The sequence below is a fragment of the Rhinolophus sinicus genome, chromosome 8 (assembly GCF_057876585.1).
Source record: "Rhinolophus sinicus isolate RSI-liver-muscle chromosome 8, RSI-T2T, whole genome shotgun sequence".
Classification (NCBI taxonomy): Eukaryota; Metazoa; Chordata; class Mammalia; order Chiroptera; family Rhinolophidae; genus Rhinolophus; species Rhinolophus sinicus.
The window spans coordinates 62,292,124-62,315,809 of NC_142508.1; the positions used below are offsets into that span (position 1 = coordinate 62,292,124).

Below are 23,686 nucleotides of genomic sequence, written 5' to 3' on the forward strand. Positions count from 1 at the left end.
CTTGGCTTCAGAACCATGTATTAAAAAGACTATTCTCTCTTGGTTGGATTGTCTTTGACCCTTTGCCAAATAATTGTGTGTCTATTTCTGGGCTTTCTATTCTGTTCCACTAATCTTTTAAGTCTATCCTTATATCATTATCACACTGTTTTGATTACTGTGAGTCACATTTTTCTAAATCCATTGAATTGAAGACTCAAAAAAAATCTGATGAATCAAATTGATTTTAGAATGTTGAACCAACCTTTCATTCTTGGAATAAACCTGATTTGGTAACGATGTATCATTCTTTTTACATGTTATTCACCTTGCTAATATTTTGTTAAGGGTTTTTGTGTTTATGTTTATGAGCGTTATTGGTCTGTAGTTCTCTGCTCTTGTATTGCCTTTGGTTTTGTCATCAGAGTAATGCTGACCTCATAAAATGAGTTGGAAAGTGTTCCTTCCTTTTCTATTTCCTAAAAGAGACTGTTCAGGACTGGCATGATTTCTTCCTTAAATGTTCGTGGAACTTGCCAGTCATCTTGGCTGGGTATTTTCTTTATAGAAAGATATTTTAACTACAAATTCAGTTTCTTTAATAGACATACAACTATTTAGGTTATTTCTTCTTGAATGAATATTGGTACTTTGTCTTTCAAGGAATTTTTCGATTTCATTTAGGTTATCAAATTTTTGATAAAGTTGTTATTTACTTATCCCTTATTATCCATTTAATATCTGGCAGATCTTTAGTGATGTACCCTCTTTCATTCCTGGTTGTGATAATTTGTGCCTACTCACATTTTTTTGTTGTTCAGTCTGGCTAGATGTTTATCTATTTTTTGTATTCTTTGGAAAGAACCAACTTTTGGATATACTGATTTTCCCTACTGTTTTCTTTTTGTCTTTTTAAAGTTTTTATTATTTTTTTATTTCCCTACTGTTTTTAATTTCATTGGTTTATGCTTCTGTCTTTATTGTTTCCTTCCTTCTTATTTTGGTTTTATTATAATTTGTTTTCTTAAGACACAGATTATTGATTCAAAAATTTTTTCGTTTCTAAAATAAGGCATTAGGTTTATTTCTCTGTAAATGCTTCTTTAGCTGTATCTTATAAATTTTGTAATGTGTTTTCATTGCCATTCAGTTAAAAACATTTTCTAATTTCCCTGTGACTGCCTCTTTGACCCATGTGTTATTTAGAAATATATTTAATTTCCAAAATTTTGGGAATTTCCAGATATCTTTCTGTTACTGATTACTAGTTCAGTTTATTTGTTGTCAGAGAATATATTTTGCCTGAATTGAATACTTTTAAATTTGTTGAGGTTTTTTTTTGTTGTTTTTTTTTTGTTTTTTTTAATGGACGAGAAAATGGTCTTTGTGAATGTTCCGAGTGTCCTTGAAAAGAATTTGTAGTCTGCTCTTGTTGGATGGAGTATTCTTCTTATTTTTATTTCGTGAAATGATTAGTAACTTTTTGAAAATATAACTTTGCAAAAAAGAGGGAATATGTCACATAAAGTTAGATTCACATACCTGATGTTTCAATGTGTCAGTTTGAAAAATCAATAATTATTTTATAAGAAGTACTATAATCATAAGTAGTTCTCAATATGAACTTCATTAAGCACATGTAAATACATGTGTATACAATTAACGACATAAGAGACTAAGCACCAGTAAATAAATTTAGATAATGAATAAGTTACCTTTTTACATGCTTACCTCTCAATCTGTTCCCTGTATGAGCCAATGACCCATTGTTTATATTTGTGGTCACACTGGTTTTTAGTTCTTCCAAGCAGCCATGATCTTGCCTCAGGATTTACTGAACATATTCTCTACATGGAAAATACTTCCTCCTTCTTTTTGTCTACTTTCTTTTCAACTTTCTGAATCACTTTGAACTTTCTTTAGGAAGCCTTTCTAACATGCCTTCCAAGATCAGGTCCCCCTGGTGTACACTTTCATGGCATGCTCGTTGTACCTCTCTTTCACAGAATTTACTGTGATTGAAATAAAAAATAAGGCCAGATTAAGTCAGATTATCAAAAATGTTACGACTTCTCAAAAGGTTCACAATTATCTACTCAAAAAAGTTATCAAAATGACACACGGAATGGCCAACTAAGCGGACTTAACTAAAACTTGGTTTTTATTGAATGGCATTTCTCTTTTGAAGACTTCTCTGAAAGCAGACTTATACCTTCAGAAAAATATTGAATGCATGAGTCTTCCATATTACATACCTAATAATACACTCAAAAGACTATAATTTATAAAATGTTGCACGCAGAAGGGAACACACAAAACCAACCAAAATGAGGAATTCCTTTTTTCTGCCTTCAGAGAGCCAGACAACACCCAAATTCTTTGCCTAAAAGTTTGCAAGAAACTATTATACTCTAAACCATTAATTTTTAGAAAAGTTACTTGACGTAAACTTGATATTTGTGTATACATTTTCCTTTCTAAAGCAAGGAATGTCTTAGAGTAATACATGTAAATTAGAGTAAATGAATGCTTTAGAGTGTGATAGTTTCTTGCAAACTTTTAGGCAAAGGATTTGGGTGAAGGGCGTGAGAGGAAAATCTTCATTTTTCATGAACATTTGGAAACTTAATTTCTTTTAAATAGCTCTTGACAATATTACTAGGGAGCACTTGTAGGAGAAAATACAGAGATTTCCTGGCAGTGGAGTTGGAAGAGCTGCCTTTCCCATGTCTCTCAGGCTCACTTTGTAAATTATGTGAAACACTTTTTAGACAGACACTGGCACTCATAAATTATACCGCTCATTTGCATATTCCAGTCATGAGACATTATGCAAAGTGACATGATTTGCATAATGGATTCCTCTTGTCGCTTCACTTGCTGCCTGCTTTTAAAAAACAAAATGAAATAAAATGAAAGCATGCAAAGGTGAAAGCATCAAGTTCCCAGCCTTGCCTATCTCCTTCCCAACTATAACATCAATTGCTTTCATTTCTACAGGGGATTGGGGTGAAAGGGACTGAAAGCAAAAATCTATACACATATAAGCAAAAAAACAAAAGCTTTCATATGAATTTTGTTCTTAATTACAATGTACCTACTTTGTTATTGAAATACTTCACCATAAATAACCCATCTGAGTCAAGGGGAATAGAAACACAATAAAATAAAGAAACTATGGAACATTTTCTTTAAAAAAAAAAAAAGTCTCCTTTGCCTATGATATTTAGGGAAGGGGTAGCCTTCCTCCTTGTAACTTAAAAAAAAAAAAAAAGCACCAGTTATTTTCTTATTATTGGAAAAAAGTATATTATGGGTGAGATATATGGGCTGAGGGGAGGGATTTTTTCCCCCCAGAAGAACTTCTGAAGGGTTTTCCTGTTTTAGAAGAGGAAGGGAGAGGAATAAAGACAGGGTTGTGCTTTGATTATTTTTAAAAATATAGGAAGGCTAAATATACTGTAAGGCTGACAGTACCACGTCGACTTCTATCGGCTCTACTCCAATGAGCAGGCAACATGCCCTCAGCAGTTGCTAGTTTTGCTGCGGGCTTTCCCTGCCCCCCTGCACCAGTGCGAAAGGCAGAGTATGCCAAGCGGCTGGCGTCTGTACCCTGTGGGAAAAGTTAACTGTAATTCTTCGGCTTTTAAAATCAATTAACCCGTGTGTTAATTAACGTCAAGTCGACGGGAGGAGGAGAAGAAGGGGAGGGAGGGAGGGAGGAAAGAAAAAAGCAGCAAGGGCGGATGGCAGAAGAGTTGGCACAGTGCCATCCATTCAGGGGCAACGCCACAGTTTCGTGTGATAGCAGCAGCGGGTATATGTTACCGGGGCCCTGTATGCGGGCCAGACAGTGCGGTAAAGCCAGGGGAGATTATCCAGACCCCCAGGAGCGAACAGCAAGCAGCAACCGAAGGCGCAAGTGCCAGGATTACAGCCTAGGCTGCTCCAACTATGAGCCCTTCCCCGGACCCAGGGACTCGGCTATTTGGGGTTTGGGGGTCTTCCACACCAAAGAGGCACAAAGCTGACTTTAATCACTTTTTTCCTTTAAACTTGATTCTGCTGCAGTGGAGCCAGCACGGCGGATGCTTTCACACCCAGCAAGACAAAGGCCGTCGTCTCCGCCATGACACTGTTCCGTTCCAAGCAGAGGCCGGGATCCTGGACTCCTTGAAAAATAAAAAAGAAACAAGGAAAACAAACAACAAATACAGCAACAAACAGAAAAAATTAACCACCACCAAAACCGTGTACCCGTTTGCCCGTGCCAGGGGTGATCTGGGCATCTGTTGCAGCAGAAGGCGCTTGTGTGGGGCTATTATTATTATTTTTTTTTTGGCAAGCTGTTGGCTTGTTTGCTATTCAACTTCGTTTATAATTAACTTAAAAAAACACCATTCAGCCTAGTCAACAACAAACAAAGAGAAAAAGCAGACATCGGAAGAGAAATGCCACAGGAAGCGGCTTGAATACATGCCACAGCCGGTGCCACTTGCCATTCGGAAAACCTCAGGGAAAGATGCCAGTTCTACAGCTCGGAAGAAGGCAGAGAAGGAAACATAAAGGTCTACAAATAGAAATCATAAGGAAAGATTATCGCTTGTACAATCCTGGATTGCAATTGCACACAGCTTCTGCTGGGAGAAGAGAGGGAATATTTAAATGGAGATATAGATGGGTATAAATTAAAAGATAGGCACCTATTGATTGCATAGAGACACATGTGTAAGGTTGTATGTGTATATACATACACATATTTTCAGACAAATTAAATGTTTAGATATGTATATATTTTTGTATTACAGGTATGGGCATGTATATAGGTGTATATGTTTATGCATATACACACATATGTGGGATGTATGCATGTGTGAGAAAAAGGAGAGGAAGACAGACGGAGAGAGAAGGAAATGTGTGTATGTGCATGTATGTGTGTGCACACATCCTACTTTTTGACCCAGGTACACACAGAAGACAAAACAAAAATCATACTCCAGCAGCAAGCAGGCAGTCAGAGATTGATCTACATTCACTGCTATCACCAGGGAGATGAATGGGGCCGATCTGGAGCCCTTTTACAAGATCCACTATGGGAGTGAAGGAGGAGGAGGGATGCCACACAGACATGCACAAACTTGAAGGCAGAGGGATTTGGAAGGTGCTACTTAGGAAACCCTGGTGGCATAACGCAGGGGAGAAGAAGGGGAAAGAGGCTGGTCTCTCTCTAGGTTTTAGGTGGTTGTTTGAAAAAAAAAAATCTGAAAAAGGGTTTCAGGAAACGGCTGGTACTTACGTTGTCTGCGTTGCTGTGGATCCTGAAAGGTGTTCTGTTGGCACCGGGCGCTGAGCCAGGGGCAGGCGCTGGAAACAAAAGGGAGAGACCAAAAAAAAAAATAAATAAATAAAGTCATTCAATGGGAATATTAATTGCTGCTCTTGTGGATTTTACAAAACACACAAACTGTTTTCTTATTCTTTCTTTTTTTAAAAAAATGTGGATTGGCGCGTGTCCCTTTCGCATGGAATATACAAGTAGTATGGGATTTACAGCCCAGTACGGATGCAGGATTAACCGCGCTGGCATCTTTTGGGCATATTCTTCCTTTTAATGAATGAGCTTTCGCTGTTAATGAGGAATAATCGTTTGGCTAATGAGCTTTGAAACATTAAGAGAAAAGAGGTTTTTTTCCCCCCCGTTAATCGCTCTGGTGCGACTGCATGGATGGATTACAAAAGACAGCAATAGGAACGCAGTACAAAGGGGGGAGACCTCTCCTGGAGTGGGAGAAGCACCGAGATGGGTGATGTGTCCCTGCATCTTTCCTTCCTTCTCTCTCTCTTTTACTCTCTGCCAACTGCTATGGGTTTCCATAACTCCGCAATCAAAGTGGATGGTCGGGAAGGATTATTACAAAGAGTGAAGCCTCTGCTGTTAATGTCTCCAGTGTTTAATCATCATACAGTAGAATGGTTTTATGCATATTTCATTTGCATATCATTAAACCGTGTTAGCAGGGGCATTCAGAGCCAGGAGTACAAAGTTGGGGAGAGAAGGAAGAAAAAAAGGTCCCTATGATGCTTATCTTCAAACAGGGACTTGTTCCATGATCTGTCTTCTACTTTTGCTAAAAGCATTATGATTCGGAAACCTTTGAAGTTGGATACAACCTTGGATTCTTCTAATTCCTGCAGAGCGGTATATTTTTAAAAACAGCAGAATGTTCCTGCACTAGACAATTAAAGGAATATAAACTCCAGTGGGTTGAAACTAGTAGCTCTTTGGGGAATGCAGTGGCAGAGGCTTCTACAAATACCAACACACACACAAAAATAATAAAGAGCCTCATATTAAAATAAAAGAAAACGAAGACAAGAAATATTAACATGTGGATTACACTTGTTTCTTTTGGGGGGTAATGAACTAAAGAGAATGAAGAAGACATCGGTAATTTATCCCTTCATTAATGCACAGTCACCTTTTTGTATGTGTTTGTTTTTGTCATTGCTTTTTGAAGAGGGATGCTGTCACTTTTGAAGCGATTAGTCAATTATTTTGTAGTTCTGATCTTTTTTCCTCTGCACCCGACAGGAAGAAAGGTGGTGGTTAGGGAATATGTGTGTATTGGGGGGATTTGTGGGGACAGAAGGAATACAGTGAGTTCTTTGTAGATCTAATACATGAACAACATACTAATTGGGAGCTTTTAAAGCTCCGTCAATAGGCTATTTCATTCCTGGTAAAATAGCAGCTGGGTAGCCATTGTGGGTGACACTTCAAATATCACTTTTTTCATTTTGGCGCTGTTGTTGTTGTTGTCTTGTTTTGTTTTTCCTCAGTCAAGAATGAGAATATAATGCCACCCCTTCTTTATCGAGTCTCTTTTCTCCTCTGTGTTCTTCTTCACTTCCAATTTCCAAACTGTAAAACAATGTTGATTTAATATTGAATCCTGGTGCAGTCTAACTGGCACAACTTGATTTGGAAATGACATGCTGTTTTATATTTAAATTATTCCCACTCCTCCCTTACCCTCCAAAGCTTTGTCTCTGCTATGAATATTCAGATGAGGCATGATGTGATTACACTGTACAATTACTCCTGCCCATGGTGGTGGCAGGGGCTGCTGGGGAGACAGAGAGCCAGACTGCCTCCAAGCCAGTACAGAGTTTGTTTTCCATATTTTTCCCGTCTCCTTGGCACTGCGACACATGCAGATGTCGCTGTTGTTCTTTATAAAGCCCTAATGATATGCAAAAGCATAACGACTCAGTTTGGATGGAAAGCATCAACGAAATATTATGGATGTCTTTAAGAAAGGGGAAGAGAAAATCCTGACTGAAGGAATGTCCACATAAATTATTTTTATTTAAATGAATTCAAAGGAGGGTGAGGGCAAGTCAGAAGGAGTCACATGGAAGACATGCATGATATTAATATGCACACAGAGTTCTCACCAAGAAGAGGCTCCTCACTACAGCTCATGGGACAAACTGGTTCATTAGGAAATAGCTCAGAGCGACTACAGCATTTCGCTATTTCAATTTTTTCCTTATTTTAAATGAAGAGTCAGACAGATGTGTTTTCTTTGCATGGCAGCATCGAGATGGATCCAATTTGAGAAATTTGCTACCCAAATAGCATTTCTAATGGAAACTGGAACTAGACGAGGGCATGCATATGGAAGGGAGGGGAGAAGAGAGAATATATGAAGAGGAGTCTATTCAGAGCCACAGCATAGTATTTTGTGGTAGAGGAGGTTTTCGGCAACCACCTGTGCTTCGTTAGTCTCAGGCTGGGGCTCTTGTTTCATGGAGCTAGCAGGGTTTTACCAAGATGAGCACCGAGACAGGCCCGTCTAGGTCTGAGGCTGAGGAAAGCAGCGACAATTTGATGCCTCTCCCCTCCAGCTGTCTGCAGCTCGGAAGACAAAAGCACAGCTACTCCTAACTTGGGGATGCAGTAGAGTGCGTCCTGGTCCAGGTATTTGTGACAGAGGGAATTCTTGGGGCTATCATAGTGTATGTTGCTAAAGAGCAGATGGAATGGTCCGGTGCTTACACAGGCCTGATAATGTTCGCACCGGGTAATTCTTAGGGTAAAGATAGTGTGGTTTTCTAACATTTTCAGAATGTTGAAATTAGCGTGGGTAGTGCATGTTGACGAGGAGTAGAGATGAACAAATGGTGAATAAGCCTATTGGGTAAATTCAGGACTGATAAAATATTTGGAATATTACTAAGGGCCTCACAGGATTAATAAAGAAAACCAAAGCAAGAAGCAGCAGTCAGAAAGAAAGAGATCTCATTACTTCCCTTGGTCAGGTGGACACAGTTCAAATTACTTTAATAACTCAGGTTAAAAAATTTTGTACTTCTGTTTAAATTGCCGAAAGACAAAGATAGTTTTGCTCTGGTCTGTATACCTGCACAAATTTCTACTTGATGGCATAATACTGAACTGGAACTGGTCACTATACATGAGCATGTAAGCATGTCCTAAATTCTGCTGCTCTTTACCTATTAGTCTCCAAAACTTCCATTTATGAGTCTCCATTATAATACACACACACACACACACGTTATACAATTCTCAACTGGTAGTGTACCAAACTGTAGAGTACAATGAATTAATGATTATGTGGAGAATGGCTATTTAATCTGAATCTGATTCATGCCTTTAACCTCTTATCTTTTCGATCCTAGTTGACAGAATTATGGCTGTTAAATATTGAAACAATGTATGTAAAGAATTTAGCACAGTATTTGTATATAACAAGCAGTAAATAATATTTTATTGTTGCTATACTATTATTATTATTATTATTATTTCAGGGTATTGGTTAGTATTTTCGAGAAATAAGGAAAAGGAAATAACATTCAATCATTACTGCTACTACTAAGTAGCGATGCAGGTAAAAGGTTTAGTGAGAAAACAATAAATAGGTATCCATGGTGGATAGATTGTGAATTATCAATAATCAAAAGTCAAACTACAGCTCATATAAATGCAGTTCATAATAGACCCATGAAAGGGTTCGTTTAAAAATATATGTGCAATTCTGAGATAATAACCATGTTGCATGATATCTACAGTTTGATACGAGGGTTCTACCCTGGTTGGTCTACAGGGCTGTGGTAACTAAGAGGTGATCATTATTTACTACATTGACCAGGTAATGCCGACTTTCAATCTGTTTTTTAAAAAAATAAGTTATATTTTTGAATAGGTAACACATTAACTATTTTTAAGTGCCAATAATTTAAATGATGTAGAAAGCAAAGTTTCCTGCCTGCCCCTAGTCTAGCCATGAGTGTCTAACCTCACCCCTAAATTGGTCTTCACTGTTACTAGTGTCTTGTTTACCCCTCTAAATACTAGTATATTATACCCAGATATTAATAAGATATTAATATATTTTGCCCCCCATTTTTACACAAATGGTAAAAAGATTACGCAAAAAAATTTACAGATTTTAAAAAAGATTCCTTAGAATTTTCTGCAAGTGCAGTTATTTCATCTTTGAATAGAAAGCTTAAAATCTTCATTTCCAGTAATCACATCCATTAATTTTTGTCTTTAGTTTGTTTTATTTTATTGATGAGGATATCTAGTACAATGTTGACTAAAGGTGGTGAGTGCTGAGAGTAAACATTTTTGCCTTGTTTCCAATCTTACGGGGTATCATTACCTTGTTCCTGAACATAGGGGAGAAAGAATTCAGTTTCTCATCACTAAGAAAGAAGCCTTTTATTAAGTTAATGAGGTTTCCTTCTATTCCTTGTTGCTAAGATTGTTTTAAAAATCATGAATAGTTGTTAAATTTTGTCAAATGCCTTTCATACCTTCACTGAAACCAATAACTGCTCAAAAGTGGTTAGCACAATGAATTACAATTACTGATTTTTCGTATGTTAAACCAACCTTGCAATCCTGGGACAAACCCCACTTGCACTGATGTATTTATCTGCTGATTTGACTTGCTAATATTTGGTTAAGAATTTTTGAATCCGTGTTCACGAGAGATATTGATCTATAATTTTGGTTTCTTGAAATGACTTTGTTAGTTATTGTTAATAGGGTCTTGCTGGCTTTATGGAATAAATTGGAGAGTATCCTCCTCCTCTATACTCTGAAAAAGTTTGTGTAAGATTGTTACTATTTTGGTCTTAAATGTTGGATAGAATATACCAGTGAAACTATCAGACCTAAAAACTGTGGGCGATTTTACAATTATAAATTCGATATTTAAGAAAATGATCAAGAACTACTCAGATTTTCAGTTTCCTTTGTCAATTTTGTTAAGCTGTGTTTTTCAGGGAATTTTTCCATTTCATCTTAGTTATCAATTAGTTGGAACAAAGTTGTTCATAATATCCTATTATTATTCTATTTTTGTCTGTAAAATCTTTAGTAATGTTCCCTCTTTCAATTGTGATATTGGTGATTTGTGTTTCTTTTTTTCTGGATCAGTCTTTTAAAAATCAATTTTATTAATCTTTCCAAAGAACCAACTTCTGTATGACTTTCTTTTGATTTCTACTCTTAATTTCCTTTCTTTTACTTACTTTGGGTTTAATTACTTCTCTTTATCTAGATTCACAAGGACAAATCTTAGATAATTTTATACTTTTCTTCTTCTGTGTAGCGCTATACATCTCCCTCTAAAGACTGCTTTAGTTGTATCCCCGCATACTTTCATAGGATGTGTATTTGTTATCATTTATTTGAGATTTAAAATAATTTTCTCTAGTAATTTCTTCTTGGACACATGTTATTTAGAAGTGTGTTGTTTAATTTCCAAATATTCAGTTATTTTCTTGGTATCTTATTACTATAAATTTCTAATTTAATATCACTGTGTTCAGAAACTATATTCTGTATAATTTCAACTCAGAGCCCAACATGTAGTCTATCTTTTTGAAATTCCATGTGTACTTGAGCATATTTTGCTGTTGTTGATTTCCTGTATTACACTGTTGATTTCTGTCTAGTTATTTTCTGTTCTTATTGTTTTCTTTGGTTTTCCTTGCCTATTCTATTTCTAATTTCTTGAGAATATATTTAGATCATTGATTTTTCAGACTTTTTTTCTTTTTAAACATTCATTTAAAGGCTATACATTTTCCTTTAAGCATAGCTTTAGATATAACCCCCACGTTTTCATTTGTTATATTTTCATTATCATTTGGTTCAAAATATTTTTTAATTTACATCATACTTTTCTCTTTAGTCTATAGTTTATTTAAAAGTATATGGCTTAAATGCCACACCTTTGGGGGTTCACAAAATTTTTCAGTATCTTATTTACTTTTAGCTTCTTGTTATTGCTTTCTAGATCTCTGTGGTCATAGTCTATTATGAATGATCTAAATTTTTGAGATTTGTTTTTGGTCAATTTTGGTAAATGTCCACTTGAAAATAATGAATCCTGCTATTGTTAGGAGCAATGTCCTACATATAACTAAGTTACATTAGATAATTATGATTTTTAGTGCACCTACATTCTTACTGATTTTTTTTGTCTGCTTGTGTTCTTGTTTTATTGGTTACCACAAGAGAGGTATGTTAAAGTCTTACACCATCATGTGAATTTGTGTACATACTTTTTCAGTTTTGTAAATTTTGGTACATATACATATTTTGTGGCTATGTTATTAAATGCACACAAATTAAGAATGATTATATTTGTTGGACTGACCTTTTAATAATTATTCCATATACATCTTTATTTCTTGCCTTAAAATCTACTTTGTCTAATGTTCATATAGATTAGATTGTTCTAGTTAGATTTTTATATAGTTGGCTTATATTTCATTTTGTTACTTTCAACTTTTTCTGGTTTTTAGATTTTGTCTTTATCCAATCTGACAATTTTCTTTTAACTGGAGAATTGAGTCAATTTATATTTAATGTAATTACTGATATATTTAAAATTATATACATATCACCTTATTATTTGTTTCCTATTTGTTCTACCTGATTTATGTTTTCACTCCATTTTTGCATTTCTTAAGCTTGATCACATATTTTTCTTATTTAATTTTCTTTTTATTAACTTGTTAGACATACATTATTTTACTATTGTAGCCCTAAATATTATAACATGACTTACTACAGACTATTTACTACAAATTAGTACTTTTACCACTTCTCAGACAATAGAAAACCTTAGTCTCATTTTGTTTATTCCTGCCACCTTTTATGTGATTGTTAACATTTATTTTATTGTTCATATATTTTAAACTTCACAAGATTTTGTCACTTTTTATTGTGCAGTCAAGATTCATGCAGCCTTACCACCATATATACCTTACACATTGCTCTTTGATCCTTCCTCCATTTCTGTGTTTCCTTCTGTAATCACTTTTCTTCTATCTAAAGAACTCCCTTTGGTATTGCTTTTAGATCAGGTCTGTTGCTCCTAAGTTATCTCAGTTTTTGCTTGTCTATATATAACATTTCATCTTCAGTTCTGAAGGGTATTTTCACTGAGTATAGAATTCTAGATTGGCAGTTATTTTTTTCCAGCATTTTAAAGAATGCCATTCCATTGGCTTTGGCCTCCATCACTTCTGTTGAGAACTCAGCTGTCAGTTTTACTGTTGCTTCTAAGAAATAATGTCTTTCTTTAACTTAAGCCACGGTAATCCCAATCCCAGGATAAATATGAAGAAAAACATACCCAGGCACATCAGTAAATCTGCCTAGTCCTGTTTCTTGATATTCCTGGAAAGTACTGAATGGATGCAAGACATTATGCATGAATTTTTAGAGGTTCTGGATGGTGGTACCTTACTCTGAAAAAAATGTACCCTATCATCTGAGAGGCAGTAGGGTGGAACAAGGGCAGATCACCTCAATCCACTAAGAGAGTAAGTTGATTTAAAGCTAGCTTGTATTCTTTGTAAGGCTCAGGTTATATCTCATTCACCTCATCTCCTAGGTCCCATTTCCTTGACAAATCATGAACTCCAATTTTGTCTTCACAGCACTGGAATGCTGAAAGCTCCATTTGGCTTTCAGCAGCTTTCTGCTTGCTTATTAGCCTCTTATACCAGGCAATGAAAACCGAAAGTCTGAGATACACTCTGATGATAGAATCCCTTTGAAATAATGCCATCAAAAAAGGATGTGAGGACATTTGCTCTTTGTGAAACTATTTATCCTTAGAGATCAAAATTCCCTTTTCCAAGTGCCCACAAAAATAACTTCTAATTAACTGATTTTAAAGTCAACACTTAAAATTTTGGAAAACTGGGAATTACTCTTCCTCTTATTCATTCATGTTTTTGGTACCTTTTCCAATCAGCATAGTCTCTCAGAAACACCTGTAATTCCTAAAGCTCAACTGCAGATGTAATTTTTCAAACTTAACTGCAAATTCTCATAGTACCTTTGACAGTAATGTGTCTGGGATAGGAGACATGAATTCTAACAATCAGTTGTTCCCTTTCCTCTTTTTATCTGATCTTGGGCTACAATTCCCACTAATAAATGTCATTCTTGTCCTTTCTTATCAGAAGGCCATTCTTATTGACAGAGAAAAATAATTTGAAGAAAAATTCATTCCCTCTCTCCTCCCATCCTTCCTATTCTTAGTAATTTCTAATCAGAACATCAAAATCCTGCAAGTCTCTCTCTTCTAATTTCCCTATAAATGATCCCCAAGTTCTCTCGCTCATATGCCCCTCATATCTTTTAGGCACAATTATTTATCTAAATGTAATCAAACAGATCCCTATGAAATCAGATTGTTCTTCACATATCTCCCTCCCCTTTTTCCCTGACAATTTATTTTATTCATTAATAGCTCACTAAGTTCCTAGCAATGTACTTACTACATACCAGATACAGTGAAACAGACATACCCTCCTGCTTTAAGGACTGGTTTGCAATATAGGCAATAAGCCAATTACAATTTTAATGTTAAGTGCAATTTTAGTGTTATTTTGGAAGTCCTTTTATTTCTTGTGAGCTACTTTTTTAGTGATAATGTCCATAAAGTTATATTTATCCTTAATCTGCATATTTTATAATCTGCCTTTCTGAAGTCTAGGATAACACTGTATAAAAGAACTTGCTACAATGATAGAAATGTGATGTCCGATAGTGTAGCCAGTAGCTAGTACAACTGAAAACTGAATCTCTAATTTTATTTAATTTTAATTAAAGGGATTAATTTATTGGACAGGTAGCTATAGGGCATATGTCTGATTATGTCCAATATTCACCATCCCTGGCTATTTTAAGCTCTAAGATTAAATGACTACTTTCTTCCAGGGTTATAATATTTTTCTTCCTCTCTAAGAAGTTCTCACTTGATCAAAATTAGGTTCATATAATTAGTTTCCCTATCATTTTCCCATCTACTGAGGATGCAAATTATTAGCAAGGCAAAGCATGAATCTATCAGAGATCCTACATTTAGTAGAATGAGACTTTGAACATGCATTTGAATAGTTGACTCCATATGATCATTGTATTATGAGTATGTACTTTTTTAAGAATCTCAATCAGGATTGTGAGATATATATTCTTTATTTGGTCAAGCAAATTGTAGAATATCTGCCCTGAGCAATTACTCTGGATCCCTATTTTAAAGTTTACCCAGATGCTTTCCACCATGTTTCCACTCAAATTCTGTCCCCTACTGACATAATGGTCATTAAGGAGTGCTATGTCTAGTGTCAGGAATGCAGTTTGTGATCATGGAAGAGACTGAAAACAATGTGACTTTTAACTCATTAGCACAATGCTTATAGGTGCTTCTTTATGTGTGCAGATAGATTTATACATAATACACATATTTCATGAAAGCAGAAATAGTGTTTACCAGAGATTAAAAGAAATGGTTAATAAACTTAACAAACGCAGCATAAACAATTTAGTCTTATGAAGTGAAGGATGTCCTACATTAAGAATTAATTGCCAAAGAAGATTTAAAAGTTTCTATTGGGTTTTTAGTAAAAACTAGAAAAATCCTATTTAAATAGAGAGAACCAGATGTTATGTTGTCTGAAAGTGAATGAGATGTAACACAGACATACCACATGGCCTCTCATAATATCTTTCAAATCTGAGTATTGTGCATGTATGTACATGTGTTCAATGCATACATGAAATATATGAACTGATTTATAGTTGAGGACTTAATCTTTTTCTAATGAAGTATGCCTGGTTGTCCATATTTTAGTGGACATCAATGTGTAGGGGTAATAATTCAAGCTTTGAATTAACATAAATGTAGGGATTCCGTAATGTGTAGCTCTAATTATAATGGTTTCTGACCTCAAAAATAAGTTAGCAGTTTTTTCCCTGGTGTCTTTTTGGCAATTACTTTGAGAGATTATAAGTGCCAGTCAACATTTAAGAGTGCCCTCTTTTAAAAACTTGAATGCTAAAAAAATTAAGATTCAAACAGATAATTAGGGAATTAGTCAAATTACAAACGAATTCTTTACTTTGTTACAGGCTTCACCCAGAAATGAGAAGCTCTTTTATACTTTTAAAATAGTATGTTTTAAAAGAATTTTCAATTACTTAAAATTTTTCGGAAAAATCTTTTCTTACACAGAGCAAGATATACTTATATGTGGGATTTTAAAAAATGCCATAATTATTGACAAGGTTATAATAAAAGTGCTTCAAATTAATTACTATTATAATTATACCTTACATCTATCTAGGACTTCATAACATATAAAGCACTTTCACATACACTGTATGTTTTAAAAGAAAGGCATCCTAAGAACAAAAACAAATTTTTTTCTATAAATAGTAGCACTTTTAAAATAGAAAAAGAAACTATGCCTATTATTTTACAATATAAAAATAAGCACTATTTATTTTTTTTTATTGCTGAGCTTCTCAAAGCACAGGCTTTGGAGTCTGTAAGACCTAAGTGTGAATTCTAGTTTTTACTTACGAGCTATGTGACCTTGAGGCAAGCAACTTAACCTGCATATGCTTCATGTTCCTCATCTGTGAATTGGAAATTCTGCCCTAATAGAGTAAAATTAAGGGAAAAATTTTTATATATCCTAAGTCATTGCCTAGTATGTAGTAGCAACTCAGTCAATGATAATAATAGTACAAAACAACAATGATGATAATAATAATAATGTTATTACTATCATTAAAATTATCCTTTCTTATTGACCTTCATAACATTTCAATGAAAATTAATATGCAAAGGAAATAACTAGGTATGAGACAACGATTGGTTCAATATCATAGATCAAGTCAGGAAGAGAGGTAGAAGTAAAAGTCTGTTTCAGAATCAAATCAGTCACTACAACCAGGGAAAATAGAACTCATTAGGGAATCTCAGATTACACCTATGCAGGTTTGAATTTATGATGTTTAAATAGGGTAAAAGTTATACTGAGGACATCACAGGAAGACTAAAATAGAAGCACATTTGTGATGTGAATGCTGAATGAAAGAAGAAAATAAAATGGTATCTGTGAAATAAGAACTAGTATCATATAAAATGGGGCAGTATACATGAGGGAACATGAAGCTGAAATAATTTGATTTGTATAAGCAAATTAGCTCACTTAGATTGGTCATATGGAGTATAAAAGCTTGACCTATATAGTTTTGCATAAAAAAATCTCTCTGCTCCAGAGTAAAAGACCTAATGAGTCTCCTCACAAATGTGTGCTGTCAGTTGAACAAGGAGCCTCAATTGAAAGTGTTTATTCCTTAAAGTAACCCATCAGCATTATTATATAAACAACTGAATTTATATGTCTTATTTAACTAAAATGATTACTGTCTTTGCATTAACATTCACTTATTTGGATTTTTTTCTTGAAGTTCTTCTTTAGATAGTGTAGAACACTTAGACAGAAAATTAACATTATTTGAGGGCTCATTGTATAGGTGTTTATATAAACTATATAATTTTTATGATGCCCATGTCACAGATAAGAAGGGCTAGGTGATAAGCCTAAAGCAATTGCTAATATATGGTAGAAGTAGAATATAAATCAAGATTTTTTAACTTATAAACAAATGTTCTACCACTATTCTCCTCATGCTCTTTCCAGATCAAATGCATTGGGTTCTATTAGAAAATTTAGAATGTATGCTAAGTGAAAAAGGCAGCTTGGTACAGAAATGCAGAACTGAGTTAGCGCCATGGGATAATACATGTACCCGATTAGTGGCAGGCACTGAAGAAACACTTATTCGGGCATTCCCCAATTCATCCTCCCTGCCCTCTCCCAAGGGCGTTCACAATTTTTAGGGGTTCATAAATTACACTGAAATAGAAAAATAACAGCAGCTTGCTAGGAAACATCCTAACAGCTGTGCAGGGCACACAATAAGCACTCAATACGTGTCTGACTTCTGCGATTTAAAAAATGAGTCATTAAATATTGAAAATCATTTCACGGCACAGAAAGCAAATCGGCCAACATTCAAAAATAAAGTACACAGTTATAAAGAAGACGAGAACACTAAGGTGTTGGTATATTATTCCTGATTATCTTTTATGACTCCCTGAGACAAAGGATGTCTGAGCAAAGAGGGAACCCTATTTGCTCATTGTAAGCACTCGTTTAGTCTACAGATTTAAAGGCTATTTTGTACACTGGGTCTGCAGAGAGACAGGTGATTGCTCTCTGCCACAATTCCAAAGTCCATCTTCGTTACCTCATCAATTTGCAGCTTGGTAGGGGTGAGGGTGAGAGCGAGGGAAGAGTTATATTGTACTCCCAGGAGCAAGGGTCTGTTTTCTTGCCTGTCATTCTACCAACCTCGTAGAATAAATTGCTACTTAGAAAAAGGAAAGTCAAACATTTATGAAACACATTGCTATTTAGGAAAAAAAAAAAAAGAATTGTTTTGCAAATAGTAGCACTATTAAAAGAGGGAGAGAGAATACCATCAGTCATTTCATATTACATATAAGCAGTTTATTAAAGAATTAAATATTTATAGACTATAAAGCAAGGCGGGCGATGAGTCGCAAACAGCTTGCTGAGAAGTACATTATAAAACAATGAGTCTGTCAGTGATTGATAAAGAATGGAGAGAGTGCAAATGCTTTATAAAATCCCTAAGTTAGCTATGAATTTCCAGACTAGCAAAATAGGACATAGTAGCCAGCAATGTCACACCAATTCAAACTGGTGTATATGCTAAAGGCCTTCAGTAAACAAAAACGTACGTACTTCCGCTCTGGTTCTTCCACCACTGTCTGTCTAATAGAGGGGAAAGGGCTGCACAGTACACGGAGGTCCTGGCCAAGGGTTTTATGGATGCTTAATTCCAAAGTAATAGACTTTAGATCTAGATATCCACATACCTCACCTCACTTTCTTCACTTTTTTTTTTAATAGCTAAATGAGGCTATAGAATTTCGAAGAAAGATATTGCTCCCTCTCTTACAGAAGTGTATGCATTAGAGATCAGCTCACCTAATCTAATCCCCTTAGTGTAAAGAGGAGGCAAATGAGACTTAAGTGGTTAAGTGATTCATTCAAGTTCTCACAGCTAGTTAGTAGTAACAGAATTAAAACTTGGGCCTCCTACCTCCTAGATCAATATTCCTCCCATAGCATCACCTTCTTCTCCAATCCTTTTTTACAATTAGAATTCTGAGTTCATTCTGTCCATAAAATCATTCCTCAGTTAGAAATTATGAATTCTCTCTTGTAAAATTATATTTCAATCCAGTTTGTAAAATGGTTTTGTGAAGAGAGAAAAAAAAAAGCTTTAAGTGGATAAAACTTTAGTCTAAATAATTCTCTGAGAGAAATGAATATAATCTGCCTATCGAAAATCATTCTAGAGTTTAAGATAACAGGGTGCTATTAATGAAATGTTGGCTCTTTCTTGGATAAATTGATGATGTGGCATTCTTTCATGCACTACCTACCTGGGTGGATGAATAGTTTTTCATCCTTTATGAAAATGACTGGTCGAGACCTAAAGGTATTCATAATTTTAAATGCCAGAAGAAGTCATCTTTTCTTGACTTTGTGAGAGTCATAAGCGTCTCTATGTTCTGGATACACTAATTTGGAATTCTATTCCTTTCTCTTCTCTGCCTTCAAATTTGAACAGTCATTTGGTTTCTACATAATTGAGTTTGAAGTTCCACTTGCTGTCTGCAAATTAGACAGCAGATACATTGTGAATCAAATAAAATTATGGATCAAATCCTTCTGCCTATAAAGAAGGTGCCTATAAAGAAGGTAAAGCACAAGGTAGTTTATTTTTAAAAATTGAACCACTGCTGCCCGTGCATAACCCCACCACTATTTTTAAACAAGTATAGTAATACCTGAATTTCTATGAAATAATATCACACAGAGAAAATCCATTTGAATACATTATATGCTTTCTTCATAGAGCATGATTTAAAGGCTTCTTCATGAGAAAGAATAACTCAACTATTTTTGGCGTACAAATTCCCTCATTTCCCCAATTCTCATCAATACAGGAAAATAGCAAATTGTATCTCAAAAATTTGGCACTGCCAGTATAATAAAATTGAATGATGTAGAGGGTAAAATGAATACTTAGTAGGTACTGTAATTGAACAAAACTGAAAACCATGTTTAGTTAACAGTTGGGAATAACTATCTTTCAAGTGGGAATAAAGATATCCATATATTAAGGTAAATCACTCCATAAAACAACAAAAGCCATGGTTCCCTGAAATTCTCCCTTCCAGAGTTTTCCTAAGATGGGTGGTATCAAGGAAATTCAATTTACTCTGTGTATATTAGGTATGAATGAGTGTATTAGGTTGGTGCAAATGTAAATGCGATTTAAAAGGTTAAAAATAATTGCAAAACCCGCAATTACTTTTGCACCAACCTAATATATATAGTTATAATGCTTAAAGTAAAAATGCGTTTTATAGAGTACATCCTCAGAGAAAGATATGGATCCTTAGGCAATGTTTGCAAAAGTGAACAAGAGGTTTCATGGAGTGAATGTATCAGCAAAAATGGCCTATGTGTAAAGTGAGCATCAGCATATGATTAACTGTGGATGATGGTGTAATGAAACGTGTGTGTGTGAGTGTGTGAGTGTGTGTGTGTGTGTGTGTGTGTGTGTGTGACCATTTACTTTTAAATACACCAAATGTGTAAAACATTACGGGAGAAATAACATCTGCCATAAAGGATTTCAAAGACTCTCTTAATTATTGATAAATGATGTATAATAAGGAAGGTATACTTTAAGGAATTTAACACAAATGACAACATAAATAATGTAACTGTCATATGGATGATTATTATTGCTACTGTTATTCTTATCAAGAAGAAAGCAAGCCACTTTTCATTATCTCCATTGCTATTATCAGGGTTTGCCTGGATTGTTGCTATAGCCTCTTAACTGGTCCCCCTGTTCTCACTCTTGCATTTCTATAGTGTATTTTTTTTAGCATAACAGCCTAAGACATCTGTTCATGTCACTCCTCTGCTTAGAAACCTCTAGTGAGGTTTCCACTCGTGTCAGAGTGAAAAACAAAGATTTGACGGGGCTCTACATAATCAGGCCCTCCATTACCTCAATGAGCTCACGCAGTACTGCTGTCTCCCTTTCATGCTCTATTTCCCCAGGCTGGCCTCCTCAGACTCGCCACGCACACTCCTACCTCAAAGGCGTTGCATATGTCATGCCCACCTCCTGGTGTGCCACTAGGCATTATTGTGGTTTACTCTTCACCACCTTCAATGTCACCTTCTCAGTGAAGACTTTCCTTCATACCCTATTTTAAATTGACAGCACTCCCTGTTCAGTATCGTTTCTTATTCTCCTTCATTGCTTTTTCTCCCGAATACTTATCTAACAGAAATATGAGTTACTTATCTAATTTATTCCTTGTCTCTCCTTACTGGGATATCAACTACACAAGGTCAGGAATTTTGTCTGTTTTGTTTACATCTGTGTTCCCTGGTGTTTACACTGAACCTAGCATATAATATGCACTAGGAAAATATTGTTTAATCACTGGAAGAAACTGTGGTGTAGAGTGTAAGTCTCTGAAGTTTGACTGCCAGGGCTCAGATTCTGACTTAACCATACCCTGCCTTCGTAAAGCTTCAGGTTCTTTTCAAAATGGGAAAAATTATAATTCCCACCTGTAATGTCTTGTGAGAGATAACTTAGATGATTCATCTGAAAACATTTAACAACTTTCTTGGATGACCAGTGGAGTTACTGATATCAGATTTGCCTTACGTTCATGTTCTACTCGGATCCCTGTCTCTAAACTTTGGTCCAGAATATGCCTCCAGACAGAATGCTGGACATTAATATATGAAACAACTGGTTTTAGACACTGGACAAAAGACAGCATAAGATTACAATCCCTGAGATAAGGAAATAAATAAGGCAAGTCCCCAGCTTTGTTTCTGGAGGCACTCTCCGGACCACAGCCTACGGAGGAGGAATCAAGCAGAGCAAAACAGTTTCATATAGTTGAGGAAACAAACAAAAGTCTAGGAAAGTCAAAGTGCCTGGAATTTATGCAGGGTGCCCAAGAGGGGGGAGATCCAATGAGAAAGAAATAAGAAAATCTGCCTCGTGATTCTCTGGAGCAGTGTTCTCAAACTTTTTGGTCTCAGAACCCCTTTACTTGATTAAAAATTGAGGACCTAAAAGAGAATTTATTTATGTAGATTATATCTACCAATAGTTAGTTTATTAGAAATTAAAACATATTTTTAAACATATTCATAATATTTTTTATCAGTTCATTTAAATATAAAAGCCATATATAACATTTTTATGAAAAATATACTTTATGAAAATAAAAAATAAATGATAATAGTAGTAGCATTGGTTTACTTTTTTTGTAATTCTCTTTATTTCCTGGCGTAAGAGAAGACATTTGGAATTTCATACCTAATTTTGAGTTTAATTTGTTGTAATATCACATGTCAGCCTCTGGAAAAGTCCACTGTACATTACTGAGTGAATGAGAGTAGAAAGGCTAATAACATGTTAGCGTAATTATAAAAATAGTTTTGAAGTCATGGGCCTTGGTATTTTTATAAAGTATTTTTAAATGTATAGACTCCTGAAAGATATCAAAGACTCCCAGGGGACTCTGGCCCACACTTTATGCCCTAGTCTCTGGCTAAATACTAGGCAGGTATGTTAATGTGAAACTCCACACTACCAGGAAAAGAACTGCCAGGAAACTGTAACTCAACAATTTTCAGAATTCACACAAGATTGGAAGATATCCAAATTCTGACCAGCTCGTATGGAGAGACTTGCCCATGCAGGACATTCAGTAGAGCTCTCAGAAAGATTGTGCCTTAGCTAGATGGGGTAAAGGCTACTTTAGACTGACCAAACCAGCTTTTAAAAACAAGGCTCAAAAACACAAAACTGATCCATAATTAATTTAGCTGCCTGATAATACAAGTTCAACATATTTTAATAGAAAGCAACAAAAGCCAGACTCAATAGCATAATTATTCCCATTCAATTTAAAAAAGAAAAGATATGCCCAGACGCAGGAAAATGTGACTCAATACCTGGAGAAAAATCAGTGAGTAGAAGAAAACCTAAAAACAACACAAATGATGGCAATACATAAACTTTAAGCAGCTATTATTAATGTGTGTAAAGACTTAAGAAAAAACACGAACACAATGAGGAGAGAAATGGAAGATATTAAAAAAACACAAATGGAAATTCTAGAGCTGAAAAATACCATATTTAAAATTAAAAAATTCACTAGATGGACTTTAAAAGCAGAGTAATTGAAGACACAGCAGTAGAAACTATCCAAACTGAGGCACCAAGAGAAAAAGTAAAGGAGAAAAAAAATGAACAATAGCAAACAATAGCAAATGATTTAACATACATGTGATTAGAGTCCCTGGAAAAGAGAGAGGGGCATAAAAATATGTTTGTAAGAATACTGGCTGAAAATTTTCAATAATTGATAAAAATTGTAAAGCCATCGACTTAAGAGCTCAGTTAACCTAAGCACTATAAACCAAAGGAAAATCATACCAAAGCAAAATATTGGCAAATTATTATTTCACAATAGGCTGTAAGAAGTTAAAATGTGTATTGTCACCCTAGAGGAATATATTGGAAGATATCCAAATTCTGACTAAATAAATAAATATGTAGGTTTGGCTAATGAGACAACAGAGGAAATAAAACAAATATTCAAATAATCCAAAATAAGTCAGGGAAAAAGAAAAACAAACAAACAAACAGATGAGACAAAGAGAAAAATGACAAGATAGTTGATTTAAACCACCTATATTGATAATGTAAAATAAATGAAATGTAATGTAAAATTAAATACAAATGGTTAAACAAAAGTCATAGATTATAAGAATAAATAAAAAAGCAAAACCTAACTAGATGCTGTCTACAAGAAACATAATTTAAATACAAAAACACAGGTTTAAAAGTAAAAGGATGGAAAAGTATACAACATTCATATACAAATCATGAGACAACTGGCATAGCTGTATTAATCATCAGACAAAATGACATCAGGATAAAGAATATTATCAGAGACAAAGGGCATTTCATAGTAAGAGGGTAAATTGATCAAGAAGAAACACAAATCCTCAATATACATGTACTTAATAACATAGCCTCAAAATACAGGGTGGAAAAATTCATAGTCATGAAAGGGGAAACAGACAAATCCACAAATATAAATTAATGATTTCCACACTCTAAGTATATAGA

General features: G+C 34.9%; 1 protein-coding gene and 1 long non-coding RNA gene across 14 annotated transcripts in view; one reads left to right on the plus strand and one right to left on the minus strand.

Annotated features, from left to right (window-relative positions):
• PMFBP1 (polyamine modulated factor 1 binding protein 1) overlaps nt 1-23,686 on the minus strand; it is a 384,114-nt gene that overhangs the window by 230,530 nt on the left and 129,898 nt on the right. For 12 of the 13 annotated variants that reach the window (XR_016022045.1, XR_016022042.1, XR_016022037.1 and 9 more), the window contains exons 3-4: nt 5,276-5,343; nt 1,711-4,151 (exon numbers count right to left, since the gene is read on the minus strand). The gene's annotated coding sequence lies outside the window, so the exon portion shown is untranslated. The remainder of the gene's footprint in view (nt 1-1,710; nt 4,152-5,275; nt 5,344-23,686) is intronic. The other variant, XR_016022038.1, reaches the window with a different exon arrangement.
• LOC141567490 (uncharacterized) overlaps nt 4,089-23,686 on the plus strand; it is an 80,020-nt gene continuing 60,422 nt past the window's right edge. Inside the window, exon 1 of the long non-coding RNA XR_012490139.2 lies at nt 4,089-7,963. This is a non-coding gene — a long non-coding RNA (uncharacterized LOC141567490). The remainder of the gene's footprint in view (nt 7,964-23,686) is intronic.